A 13,807-nucleotide genomic window follows, 5' to 3' on the forward strand; every position below is an offset into this window, starting at 1 on the left:
CTTCTCTCTTTCTCTTTTCCTTTCTTCCTCTGTCCCTCCTACCCTCCCAATATTGCTAGGGCCTTCAGTAAAATACTGAATAAAAGTTGTGTGGACAGACATCCTTGCCTTGTTCCCAACCTTGAGAAGCGGTCAGTCCTTGAACACTAAGCATGAAGTTGGCTATATCTTTACTTCCATAAATTTCACACCAGAGGTTTTCCGAGTGTGGGCCTTGGACTACAGTGTTATCATCATCCAGGAACTTGTGAGAAATCCTCGTTATTGATCTCCATTCCACACTGAACCAGAACTCCAGGGGCAGGACCCAGCAGCCGTATTTCAGTAAGCCCTCCAGGAAAGGATGGAGTGTTCTGAAGTTTGAAACATTACTGCACTTCCTTTCTTTCTCTTCTTTTCTCTCTTCTCTCCTTCCTTTCATTTGCTCAACAACTTGCAGAGTCCCTGAGAGCTGTCTCAGGATGGACCTACCTGTGTAGCAAAGACAGCGTCCTGTGTCTGTTTATTCTTCATGGTTTTCCTGAGGTGCCCGATGGAAGTCCAAGGTGCAAAGCTTCCCCCCTCCTCCTGCCGGGAACCAGCCGAAGCACACAGCTCCCAAGGGCAGTGCCTTTCTGAGCGAGCAGGGCCAGCCACGCAGCCAGCAGACTCTCTGGTGTGAGGTTTGATCTCCGGGTGCTTTCATTAACCTTACATAAGGCCTGCCCCCTTCAAGGTGGCCGTCCAATCTCACACTTTCCCGAGACAAGATCATCAGAATGAGTGTCTCATACTGTCCTCCCCGAAACTGTTACTCCCCCAGGAAAACCCACTGCTCTTTGTTCAGCATTTTTCCCGACACTGAACCAGCACAACTTTGCATTAAGGACAAGCAAATGAGGTGAAACGAAACGTACTGGGTTCTGACATATTCAAAACAAAAGGACAGCAGGCATCTCTCACATCAAACTCCGAAGTTTGTGCAGAGAGAAGAGACTGGAAGACAAGTCATGATCCACGTTTGTTCTCCGGGTTTGGGGTTCAGACACCCCACTGTGCCCCGGGGAGCCAGCTCTTGGAGGAGAAATCATTCTCAAAGGGGGGTCCCCATTCTTTTCATCCCTGTGAGCAAAGCTTAGGTCAGCCCCACGGGTCCAGACTGCCCTCTCCTCTCGCACAGAGTGGGGCTGGAGGTTTACAGATATGAGCACTCAAAATACAGAGCTTACTCCTCTATGATTATTTATTAATTATTGCATTATTTTTCATATAGCAACTGTAACCCGGCTTTTCCCCACCCTGTATTAGGACCAGACTTGCCTCCATAAAACTGTGGTTTGGAAACCTGTACCTGATGACAAGGGAGCTCGGTCCTATGGCTTCCAAAATTCCTCAAAATATTGTCCAGCCCATTTGTCCCATTCCATCTCCCCCCGATTCCGCAGCAGATCGGCCTGTATGTGACAGGCACATGGAACACTTCATCATGTGGCACCTATCCTGTCACAGGTGGGAGCCACACATTTCTGAAGAACATTGCTCTTCCAGGGACGGGTCCAAATCAGAGCTAAATATCCCCAAACCAGCTGCTCAAAGGGCACGTGCAATACAACAGTTTCCAGAAGCTGGGAAAATACGGGTGAACATAGAGCTGTCAGAATAAAATAACGATCAAAAGGCTTTATGTTATTCTAATATAGAGGCCCACACGTTTATCACCACCGACAGAAGAAACTGGTCTTTGTTATTGTGGATTCCTCTGCCTCTGCTCAAGCTAAGCAACTACAATACATAAATATTTCAGCAGCTTCCTAATGGCACCGCGGAGTCCGCAGGCGTGGCCGCCCCTGGCAGCGCGCTCGGTACCCACTGTAACTCCGCGCCCATTAGGCCCGCGTCCTTCCCAGCCCCGGAGGAGAACAGCGTGCTCCGCGCTGGCATGATGTGCACTCCACCTGCGTGTGATAGCAGCTCAGGCTACAGAGAGCCAAGTGCCGCCCAAGAGCAGCGTCTGTCCTTCTCACAGTTTTCTGGAAAAAAGGAGAACACACTTCCCACCACTTTCCTGCATCTGATTTCCCTGTTGGTAAAGCTGCAGTTCAGTGTGCAGACAGTCCATGTGGCCTGCTAGCTGAGAACATCCTATCTAATAAAGAGGTAATATGCAAATTTACCATCACTCCAACACACAAGATGGTCATCCCCACATGGCCAGCACAAGATGACTGGCAGGGGAGGGCAGTTGGGAGGGACCAGGCCTGAAAGGGAGGGCAGTTGGGGGTAATCATGCCTGCAAGGGAGGACATTGGCGGGGGGGTGGGGAGGGGCAGGCCTACAGGGAAGGGAAGTTGGGAGCAACTAAGACTGCAGGAGAGGGTAATTGGGGCCAAACAGGCCAGCAGGGGAGGGCAGTTAGGGGTGCCTGGACCTGAAGCTGAGAGGAAGGCATTGATGGGAAACTGGAGCTGATGGCATTAGAATTGCTTTCCTGCATTGCATACATGTGACTCAAACATGTAGTGACTGGGATTTTAAAATATATAATCCTTATTCAGAAATCAGAAAACCTGAACATATAACCCACAGTAATTAACGTACTTTTAATTTACATAATTAAAAATGTAGGATGGCCTGTCTGGGTAGCTCAGCTGGGTAGAGCATCATCCTGATACACCAAGGTTGTGGGTTTGATCCCCAGTCAGGGCTACATATAAAAAGCAACCAATGAATGTGTCAATAAAGTGAAACAACAAGTCTCTCTCTCTCTCTCTCTCTCTCTCTCTCTCTCTCTCTCTCTCTCTCTCTCTATCTCTCCCTCCCCCTTCTCCTCTCTAAAATCAATAAATAATTTTTTTTAAAAATTGGATGAGTTGTGACACAATTCACAACTTTTCTCATCCCTTCTCTCAAGACCTCCTGCCTCTCACCCCTCACTCTCCTCTCTCCTCTTCCTGGTCCGTGTCACATGACCCCCACCCACTGGGAGTTGGGGGGTCCCAGGACCTGGTACCCCATTCCCATGTGCATCCACAATGGAGAGGACGAGTCTCTCCTTCCACTGTGACCTTCAAATATTCCTGTTTGTCTGTGCCTTTACTGGTGCGATTTTACTGACCCACAATCATTTTCTTGGTGACAAACTCCTACTAATTATTTAAAATCCAGCTAAATAAAATGTCTCACTCTGAAACTTTCTCTCCTGCATTTCTCTTTCTTTTCCTCTCCCTTTTCTTCAGAAATCCTCCCTGAATTGAATATAAACTCAATTTAAAAGCTCCAAAACAAACAGAGCAAATTGATGTATTTCAGGGATACATTTGTATTTGGTAAAGCTACAAAAAACCACAAAGAAATATTAAACACGCAATTTACAACAATTTTAACTCTGCAAGAGAACGGCAGGCCGCTGAGGAGGGTCAGATGCTGTCCATTAGTTTTGTTAACAACACTCTCTGTGCTTTGCGCCTGGGCTTTTAGCTCTAATGTCTCAGGTTCCTTCATATTCTATAAAGATTTCAAAGTAATTCATAAACATAAATGGTTCTCAGCCTCATCAACAACGTTCTCATCCCAATGAGCTAAACGTGCCACACTCAATCCTCACTGGGGTTCAAGGTCTCTTGAAGAGAGGAAAGTTGAGTGGTTTCCCCGGGGGAGCTACTCTCTGTGGACGGAGGTCGGCTCCGGAGAGCGAGCCATTGCAGACCGATGGCCGAGCTCAGGTCTCCCGGGAGCTCAGCTGTGTGTCTGCGGGATCCTCAGACCTGGCGATGCCCTGCTCATTGTCCCCGGAGTCTCCTCTTCCCGACAAACCAGTGGGGCCTGGAGACACACGTCGGGGTCATAGTGCAGGCCCAGGTAAGGCCTCCGGTCCAGAGTGCTCGTTAGAGGGAGTCCTGGCTGTTACCACGCCTTGGCTCCTCAGACACCTCCACGCCCACCCAAAGCCTCCGCGAAGCCACTGCCTCCACTCACAGCGCCTCCCTCTGCTCTGGACACGGCCCATCTGCCTCTAGCAGGGTCCAGTCCAAGCCAGTCCATCATCTCAGTCAGTCAGCCAGCCTTGCAGCCCTCTTTCTCAACGCCTCGGGGACTCTCATGGCCTGACCCACGCTGGCCCCCCTGCATGTTTATTCAGTCTAACAGCTAACGTGTGCATTTCTCTTCTGGCGCAATAGTCACCACACGTGTCTTACTCACCACCCAGCGGTGCTTCACGGGGGTGAGGAGGGCCTCACAGAGGAAGAGTCTGAATTCATCTTCATGTGGGAAAAACATAATCAAAGGACCAGCCCCAGCACCTGAATACTCTAGGGGACGATTTGTCGTCTGCAACATGGAGAAGGTGACTGGTACCTGCCCGATTATATAAACACCCTTCAGGTCCACTGATTGTCAGTCTGAAGGTGAAATATTGCTAATGCATAGTCATCACCATGTATTTTACATTAACCAATTGCTACTAAACCCCGAGCTGACAGCAGATGTGAATGAGTGGGGATCTGTAAGGTAACTGCGCAACAGTGTCACAGCGATGACAAGACCGCACTGAGTCATGCTTTCCAGAGGCTACGTTGCCATCCAGAGCCCTGCCATGTGCTCCTCTCCCTGTGGAGGAGGGTTTAACGACCCTGACAGTGAACCTGTTAGGCAATGCGTGCAGAGCTCGCAGTCAGAGGCACAAATGAAAGAGGTCCGAACTGCGTATGTCCTACTGGGATTTCCAGGCAAGACTGACAAAGTTTTGAAAACTGTCAAGGCCCAACACCAAAGCCACAGGTGGCATCTGAAACCAGTGCACAGCCAAACCCGTCTGCTGTGCAGCCTGCACGTTGTTCCTGGCTGTGTCAGGGATGTTGGTGTTATGTTCACAGTCCCTATATCTCTGAGAACCCAGTCAGTCCTCAGAGGACCGAGGTCAGATTGCAGCTGCATAATCTACTGCTTTGGTGACCTTGGACAAGGCACTTAAACTATGGGGGCCTCAGTCTATTGACCTGCAAAGGGGGAATAGTATCTCATGGAATTGTTGTACAAATTGATAGTGTCCAGGGCACAGATCAGGCTTTAGAAACTGTGATTCTCAGCTGCAGCCTCCAGGATCATAGGTCAGGAGAGTGGAATGAGATGTCTTCCTCGGATGGTGTTCACTGCCACAGCCCATGACCATCTGCCTGGCCACCGCATAAAAGCACAACCTGAGTCAGAATGAAGTTGCACCCCCTTTTGCTAGAGGCTAATTCCAGCAGGTCATAAATGCAAGAAATCCATCAAAAGATTGATGGTTCCTGTTAAGGGCATGTCCAATGGTTGCAGGCACATCCCCAGTAGGGGGTGTGCAAGAGGCAGCTGATCAATGATTCTCTCTCAGTGATGTTTCTAACTCTCTATCCCTCTTCCTTCCTCTTTGTAAAAAAAAAAAAATCAATAAAATATATTTTAAAAAAATAAAAATAAATTTTAAAAAAGATTAATGGAATTGGGGCTTCAGCAGGGCTGAAAATCTGCAAGTTATTATCTGCAGCCAGACAGCTGAAGGCAATTCCCCCAACCCGATGGTCCTTTATTATTTACCAGAACTTACCTTTGATATGTATTTATGCTTTCCTATAGGGAAAATGTAGGAATAAAAAGCCTTGGGCCCTGAGATCCAGGTAACTTATGATAGTTACTAAAACTAAGCCTCCTCTGGCTCCCCCAAAATGCCTTTCAAATTCATATTTCTTCTCTAGCCTCTGTATTAATTTATGTCTCAGCCCCTTCTCCAGATTCCTGAACCCTAGTAGATGCAGAAACACCCCAGCATTAATGGCACCCAAACAGGGTTGTCTGCTGAAGAAGATTTTGTCTGAGTGAAGAAAAGAAGTTAGTCACCAGTAAAGGTGGGATCACTGCGCATAAGCTTGTACCACGCTTTGGATTTCATGAAACAGAGTAGGAGAGAAGTCTTTTGTTTAAGTCAGACTATTATAGGGAAGAATTCTGTTTAAAGGCAAAAAATATCATTGTAAATTTTTAGCTTCCATGATCAAAGATAAAGAAATTAAAATCAGGCTCAAGAAAAAAGAATGCCATTGTCATCTTTAACTATGTGGGTTCTTGTTCAAATTGCAAAATGCCCAATTTATATTGGGGGTCAAAAGTCTGTAATATCTAAAAAGCCGCCTGATCCTCTGCCTCTGGAGTGAAGAGACTTGGCAGCTAGAGAGAGTAAAGCTGTCAGCTCTCTCGCCGAGACACTCTCTAATACCTGATTTTAAAATTACCATAAAACACCTTGGGACAGGCAGATTTCAGCAAAAATAACTTTAAAAGCTAGTCAATGCCATGGAAAGCAGAATAGGAAAAGATTCAGGAAAAGAACTTTGATTTAGTCTTGTTGATCTGTCATTTTCTGTTAAGCATGCCTTTAATTTAATAAGAAAAGAAGCGTAGCCAGATCATTTACTGAATTTCCCCAGAGAAAATAGGATGTGGGGGAAGGGAGACAAGTGGTGATCCTGTAAAACGGATACCCACACCTGAAAGTATTATTAGAAAAATCTCATTTTCACCATGTTTTTCCCCAGTCAGTCATTTAAAAATTTTGCAAAATTCAGGAATGTGTCTGGGATTTCTGTACTCATAAAGAGAGAAAACTGGCTTAAGACAAATGTGCATACTGTCTGATTTTGGATTTTAGGTAGTTTTAGGCTAAGTTTAACTCCCTTTATGGGTGACACAAAATAACCCAAGACTATCTTTTTTCCTCAAAAAGATGGCAAAAATGACCCAAGGAAAAAATACAGGCAGGTTCTAAGCAATAAGGTTGCTATTTGCATAATAAAGAGCAGCTTTTAAATAATAATGAACTGCATTCCAAAGTTAATATTAAGGCCACTAAAAAGTCAGTAAATTGTCGCTGTTACAGAATTTACCAAAGTAAATGCCATGGATAATAATAATTGGCTTTAAAATCCAAAAATTGTTGAAATATCTTACCTAATAAAAGAGAAATATGCAAATTAACAGTCACTCCACTATGCCCACAGCCAATCAGAGTGAGTATGCAAATTATCCCTACAAAGATGGAGGTTGATTTGCATATGCAGGTGTGGAGCCGTGTGAAGCCTGCTATGAGGGGGATGGGGGTGCAGAGAGAGCTGCTGGAGTGGTGCTCCAAGAGAAGTGAGGACTTGCCGGGCTCCTGGAGAGCTGGGAGTGGGGACTTGCTGGGTCCCAGGTGGCTGGGAGTGAAGCCAGGGGAAGAAAGACCTATTCTTGCACTAACATCATGCTATGGGCCTCTAATAGATAAATAACTGCAGTTAAAATGGAGTATCTCTAGTAAATCTTTTCTGTAATAACGTTGATAGTAGGGGTCCAGCAGTCCCAGGGGCAATTGGCTTTGCTCTTTGTTGCAAAAAAATGTGGCAGTTTTTCATCAGACGGCTGGGCCAAACCTGTCTCACCAGCCAGAAACATAGCTTTCAAAATCTTTGGCAACTAAAACTTTGGAAGTTTACTGAATTAAATAATGAAAAACTTGTTAAATATGTAGGTATTTTGAAATTACAAAATACTAAAATGTTCATCTGAATTTGCCTCGCATGAAAAATCTAGAGGACAGAATTGAATCTATTAGTTAAGTACGTCTTGTATTTTTTTAAAATTGTGAAGTTATTATTAATCTAAAAAATGCTAAGTATTTGACTTGCCAGCTAAAATTTAAGGCTTCTAAGAGTTTAACATTTAAATTAAGTTAGGAGAAATTATACGGTTGTGATAACAAAATGTGAAAATATACAAATTTATTTTTGAGAAAATAATTCTCACATTTTATCTGAAAAAAATTAGTAATTCAAAATATATTATAGTCTATGTGGTAAAATTTCAACCTAGGTCTAATTAAATAAGAAGGATTAATTCTATGGTCTCAACAAAATTTTAATACAAAAGCCAGTTTAAATTTAATTGATATCTTTTAGAATAATCATAAAAATATATAATATAACCTTTAGATTATATTAGGTTATATATTTGATAATCTTTCCAAGTTAAATTTCAAAACTTTAACCAAGAAGTAATTTTGGGACACTCCAAGAGCCCTAGAGTGATTCAAAGATTCATTCTCTCTTCTTAACAGAAATATTTTTTAATTAAGCCAGTTTAACATACTTGAAATTATGTGGAAAGCTTTATCAAATAAAAGTTAATAAATATATTTTATTTATATACATATTTTAAATATTGTAGAGATTTCAGCCGCTAAGAGAGGGCAAGGCAAAGTTACTAAATAGTTCTTAAGTAAAGCTGAATTTTTCAGCAGCAGAATTTTAAAAACAAAAGCCCTCTGGCAGCCTGCATTTCAAATAGGCTGGAGGGTTTGGATGTCATCTGTACTTCATAAATCAAATATATAAATTTGCTTACTTTACTTTTTTACTTAAGATGCCTACTTTAATTACTAAATAAATTAACTTTTTAAAATATAGTCAAGGTCTCATATAATTTCAGTTAAATGAGAAGCCAATATTTTTGTAAACAATTGGTTTTAACAAAGGGTAAGGTAAAAATTTGCATACCTCCAGTCCTCTGAAAGTTACTAAGACTTTTCATAATCCCTCTGTGTATGCAAATGATCACTGGCAAAAATGAATACTGTTTAAAATAAATTATAAAAAGGAGAAATTTTAAAAAATTAAATCTCTTCCACTAACATTTACAGTCTAAACTGAATTCAAGCATTAAATCTAATCATTAGTAGTCACCATAAATAGAAAGTCTCTTAATGTGCAGGCAGCAGTACCAGTCAGTGTCTGAAAAGCAACCAGGTAGGCTGCTTAGTGTTTAAAAAATAAAATAAAAATAAAATAAGAAAAAAGGTTTAAAAAGGAAATTCTCTAAAGGTGGCCTAGGAATTACTCTGGGAGGAAATAAAAGGCTATTTTTTTCAAATGTCTAGAAAATTGTAATTAAAAGTCAACATATTAGGCCTCAAAGAGAAAATAATTTGCATTTTGCCTCCTTAAACAAAGCTTATGTGAAATTACTCAAAGACTAATAGCAAAAATTTAATTAATGTCATTTACTGTCAACACCCAAGGACAAATGAAGTTAGGAAATAAGCCTTATTTCTGACTAATTTAAATTGGCAAAATAAAATAAATAAATATTCAGGGGAACTAGTTTTACTAGGCAGGAAACCATCCCTGAAACATTAATAATTTTTTACTGATGGTTTATCTTATAATAAACCATCAGTAAAAAATTAATACAATGAATCCAGAGCAGTCATACTTCTGTACTAAGAATTGAATTAAAGAGCTATCAAGACTGCATTGCAGGATTTCCAAAAGCCTCTTGATATTACTTAAAACAATAAAGGGAGGATAGTGGAGTAATCTTCTGTGAGTAAACATCAAACTTTAATTATTTAAATTATTTTTATCACTTTGAAGTGTTTTCACTTGAAATGTTGATGGCAACACACATGTTGTCAGAATAAGCCAAAGAAAAATGGTTTGGAAAAATGAAAAGATCCCAAGTCTAATTTATAGAAAGGATTCATTTATTAACCGTTGGTCGAGGATATGCTTATATATTTCCAGGAAACTTCTCCAAGGCCATGTGGATTCCTGCAACAATGGATCAGAGAGAGGAGCTATCCAGACTACTCCATTCACAGATAGCGGTGGCCCCCAGAAGCATGCCGATGAGACAGAGGGAACAGTGCAGAGATTGGGGATGGAAAAGACACCTTGCCAGGCTAGCAGTCAGCAGCCAAGCATCGCTGCAGGTTTCCCCAGACAAAACCTAAAAAGGTCGAACTTGCATTGTCTTTGATCACCATTTGTCCACCATCCAGAACTAGAATATTATTGCTGTCGTGTCACAGGGGACAGTGATTGGGAAGGGGACTCAAAGAACTGTTGGCCCAGAAAGGAGCTTACTGTAGACTGATTCCTTTGATGCCTGGCAGCAATTTAAGGGACACAAAGGAACTCAAATCTTTCCATTGAATTTAAAAATCTTAAAAGAACCTGAGCTCTGCAAATGACATTCATTCTTGTTAAATTTATTAAATCAAAGAAGGGGGATATGCTGGAGGCTAATTCCAACAGGTTATAAATGCAAGAAGTTCATCAAAAGGTTGATGGAACTTGGGGGTTCAGCAGGGCTGAAAACCTGCTGCCAGACAGCTAAAGGCAATTCCCCCAACCTGATGGTCCTTTATTATTTACCAGACCTTACCTTTGATATGTATATCTGCTTTGCTATAGGGAAAATGTAGGAATAAAAAGCCTTGGGCCCTGAGATCCAGGGAACTTAGTTACTAGAACTAAGCTTCCTCTGGCTCCCCCAAAATGCCTTTCAAATTCATATTTCTTCTCTAGCCTCTGTATTAATTTATGTCTCAGCCCCTTCTCCAGATTCCTGAACCCCAGTAGATGCAGAAATACCCTGGCATCAGTGGAGAGTAGAGTGGGATGTCCTCCTCAGATGCTGTCTGCTGCCACAGCCCATGGCCATCTGCTTGGCCACCCCTTAAAAGCACAACCTGGGTCAGAACCAGGTTGCACCCCCTTTTCCCTGGTTACACCCTCTTTTCTCCATCTTCAAGGTCCTCTCCTCCCCACAGAAGCAGCTCTTCCTCCATCAGAATGCAGCGGGCCATTTGCTTGTCCCCAATGAAGTCGTGCAGTTTGCTTTGGGCATTGCTCCCTGAGGGGCTCCATTCGTTTCTGGAAATAGCAGTCTCCACCTGAGGGAAATAGCCCACCACCAGGCTCTGGTTTGGGGGACAAACTCCAGCTTGTATTCAGAGCCCCGGGCACATGTGTGTCTGGTTTATATGCACCGGCATGCTTCAGGCATGTGGTCTATCACCTCACCCTGTTCCTCAAGGGGACTCTTCACCCTACACAGGATGAAAACCAAGTCTCAGCAAGAACAGTGCGGGTGACACGGCAGGGCCATGGGAGAGACGCTGTCATGTGGGACAGGTGACCCTCCCTCCCCCATGTGGCCTCACCCTGAGCAGTGGAGGGGCCTGGAAGTCAGGCCCGAGTGGGTGTCTCCCCAGTTACTTCACAGCCTTCAGTGACAAGCGTGGCCTCTGACACAGTCCTCACAGGGCAGCACCGGCCACCTCGGCAGCAGAACCATCCTTGGCACAGCTCACACTTTTATTTCCCTGAAACCGGTCATGCTTCCCAGTGACGTGGTCACGGCTTGACTCCGGGTCCTCCGAGGCCGGCCTGTCTGTCCTGCAGTGCCTCAGACCTTTTGTAAAACTTTCCTGGGATCTCCATCCAGACACGGAGGTTCTGGGGTCTCAGTCCTCAGCGGAGAAGTGGAAGAAAGACTAGAAGCTAGAAAGTCTCCTCGGCAATGAAGTCTGAATCCATCTCGGATTAGTTCCTTTTAACTTAGAAACTACAGTCTGGCAACTGCAGCGCTGCGATGGTGCGGGAGCCACGCCTGGGAGCAATCAGCTTACAGTCGTAGAAAAACACCACGTTGCCTTAAAAGCCTTCCAGGCCAAGATGCCAACTACGGCCTGATTGATAGTTGGAGAGTATCATAAGCTCCTGGGTTCAAAGAACTGGCAGACACGGGCCAGTCCTGGGTCTCTGTGCTTCGCTTCCTGGTAGGGAAAACATCATGAAAATTACATGAGTTAATGTATGCAAAGCACTTAGAACAATTCCTGGCATAAACGATGTTCAAGAAATACAGCCTTGCCCTAACTGATTTGGCTCAGTGGATAGAGCATCGGTCTGTGGACTGAAGGGTCCCAGGTTCGATTCCGGTGAAGGGCATGTACCTTGATTGCGGGCACATCCCCAGTAGGGAGTGTGCAGGAGACAACTGATTGATGTTTCTCTCTTATTGGTTTCTAACTTCCTATCCCTCTCCCTTCTTCTCTGTAAAAAATTAATAAAACATATTATTTTTTAAAAGAAAAGAAATATAGCCTCTTATTTACTAAGATTATTATTTTAACTGACACACTTTTTAAAAAATATATTTTTATTGAATTTAGAAAGAGAAGAAGGGAGAGGGAAAGAGAGAAAAGCATAAAAGTGAGAAACATCGATTGGCCTCCTCCTGCACACACCCCAACGGGATCAAACCTGAAACCTGGGTAGTATGTTAAGGGGGAAACCCAAGTCTGCTAGACACATTGTTACCTAATACATCACTATTCTGCATCTTCACATCCATCTCCTTTGAGTTTACTTAGTGTTGGTCAATGACCTGCAAGTCCCTGGTCTCTGGGTATTTTCCCAAGTTTAGTTTTGGGTCATAAAATCCTAAGGGCACAGTCTCACCATTGTGTTCCCACACATTGGTTCCTGCGCCCCGTGGGCCCCTGCAGTGGCTTTTCACCATTGGTTAGTCCGGCCGAGGCCACAGTGCTCCACAGCGTGTGATTGAAGTGCAGTCCTCAGAGAATCCTAGTTTGTTGCCGTCCTATGTCCCCTTTCCACGTGCAGACACGGTGGGAATAAAGCCTCAGTGGTAAGAGATGACCCAGGGCTGGTTGACGGCTCCACGGGCAGCAGCGGAAGAGCAGCCCCTGGACCAGAGGCAGAGGGGCCGCAGGGCGGCTCCCTCCGCACAAGGGCCCTCCTCCACGCTCCTGTCGCCATCACAGGCAGACACTGTGCTGCTCTCTGAGAGTATCTGAGGGCCCATCAGGTGGGTTTGTGAAACGTGCAAGCGGAGCCCTCTCTGGCTGCGTGGCCACAGAATAGAAGCGCGAGGGAGGGAGGAAGTGGAGGCATTTCAATCAATCGCAGGAGATAGATGCTTTTTCATTCTCGAATCCCTTCAGTCAGTGGCGGGGAAGGGACCCACAGAACTATAGCCATTTCACTTTGCATTTTTAATGCCGGCCAGGAAGGAGCAAGAGAGCAACAGCAAACTTCTGCCTTCTTTTCCTCCCGGGGAGATGAGTCAGTAACAGAAACAGAAGACTGAGCCTCGCGGTGTCTGGGCACCACACGGAGCCTGCTCAGTGGGACTCTGATGAGAAGCCTCATATGATCAGATCTGGGATGTAAGAAAAGATGGAGCCTTATCAATAATTATTCAGATTATTGCTGATGACTATAAAATAATAACCTGTGATTCCCTTTTATCCTACACAGTTCAAACTGATCGGTGCCAGAAAGCCATGCTGGTGGGGAGCATGGGCCAACAGGGAAATGGAATAAGGAACCCTGGGACTGTGGGGGATGGGCACGTTCATAGGTTTGATTGTGGCTGTGATGTTTTTCTTTGTCCAAATCCATCTTAGTGTACACCTTCAATATTGCCTTTCATTTTATATCAAAGACCTGGTGCATGAAATGTGTGCACAGGGGGGTTTGTCCCTCAGCCCAGCCTGCACCCTCTCCAATCTGGGACATTCCTCCCACAATCCAGGACTGCTGGCTCCCACCTGCTTGCTTGCCTGTGATTGTTCCTAACTGCTTCTGCCTGCCAGCCGGATCACCCCCTAACAACTCCCCTGCCAGCCTGATTGATGCCTAACTGCTTCCCTGCCAGACTATTTGCCCCTAACTGCCCTCCCCTGAAGGCCTGATCAACCTCAACTGCCCTCCCTTGCAGGCCTGGTCTCCCTCCCAACTGCCTCCCCTACTGGCCATCTTGTGTCCACATGGGGGCAGCTATCTTGTGTGTTGGAGTGATTGTTAATTTGCATATTACTCTTTTATTAGATAAAACAATTATTTCTAGATAATGCTGCTAAAGACAAATGTCCTCAAATACCTGTTGTGTAAAAACATTCATAGCAGTTGTAGTCAAAAGAACCCTGAGCAGGAAACTGCCCACA

The sequence above is a fragment of the Pipistrellus kuhlii genome, unplaced genomic scaffold, assembly GCF_014108245.1.
Source record: "Pipistrellus kuhlii isolate mPipKuh1 unplaced genomic scaffold, mPipKuh1.p scaffold_m20_p_47, whole genome shotgun sequence".
NCBI classification, from domain to species: Eukaryota; Metazoa; Chordata; class Mammalia; order Chiroptera; family Vespertilionidae; genus Pipistrellus; species Pipistrellus kuhlii.